The following is a 947-nucleotide window of genomic DNA, read 5'->3' as shown; positions in this document are numbered from 1 at the left end:
TTAAACAAAATGTTAAATACTGAAGATGTGTACCCAAATTTATATAAATGCTACAAGTAGCTTTCATTATACCTGTTAGTTGTGCCACCAGCAAATGTTCATTATCATTTATCTTCAATGCGGCTATTAAAAGCTTGTCGAAGAACAACAATGAACAACAATATCGAAAGAGATGTAACTAATATTCTTGAAACAGAAAAAATTATTGATACATTTTCAGCAACTAATAGAAAATTAGTTTATATGATTGATAATACTCTATAATATGAACATTTTGTATTTGAGTAAAAGTTGAATTAAAAATATTTCGAGGTATATAATTATTTATAATTTTAACTAACATTTTTTAATTCACTACCTATAGTTTTATATGAATTTATTTGTGTATTTTTAGTAGCCAGTCGGTATATTAGTTAGGGGCGAAGCTGATAAAATTCTATCCCCTCCCCCACCAAAAAAAATTGATGCTAGTTGCTCCTATGAGACACAAAAAAAAAAAATTAAAAATTAAAAAACACATTGTAAAATCAATACATTTATCGCTCCTCTCAGAATCTAATAAACACACATCGATTTGGACACATCTGATATATAGAATAAATAATCAAATTGTATTTTGATTTTATTAAGAATAAAAACACTTTTAAACCAAGTTTTCTTTTATATTTTAATTTTTGTTAAATTTAGAATATGATTTTATAAAACACAATATTTTAAGATTTATTCAAGTACTTCTATATTAACAATCTATCAATTTTATTTCTTGCTGTAAAATCTCCTTCATCAACATTTTGTTTAAACTTGTTAAAAATTTGATGTATATCATAACGTCACAAGGATGACTAACGAATTTGGCTACCTATTTTGAATATTGAATGACTCATACATCAAGATTATAGGAATCCCAGAAAAAAATAACCAAAAAAGAACAATTTTCAAAAATTAAA

Source organism: Acyrthosiphon pisum, chromosome A1, assembly GCF_005508785.2.
Source record: "Acyrthosiphon pisum isolate AL4f chromosome A1, pea_aphid_22Mar2018_4r6ur, whole genome shotgun sequence".
NCBI classification, from domain to species: domain Eukaryota; kingdom Metazoa; phylum Arthropoda; class Insecta; order Hemiptera; family Aphididae; genus Acyrthosiphon; species Acyrthosiphon pisum.
The sequence above is the reverse complement of the archived record's forward strand: the minus strand, read 5'-3'. Positions refer to the sequence as shown.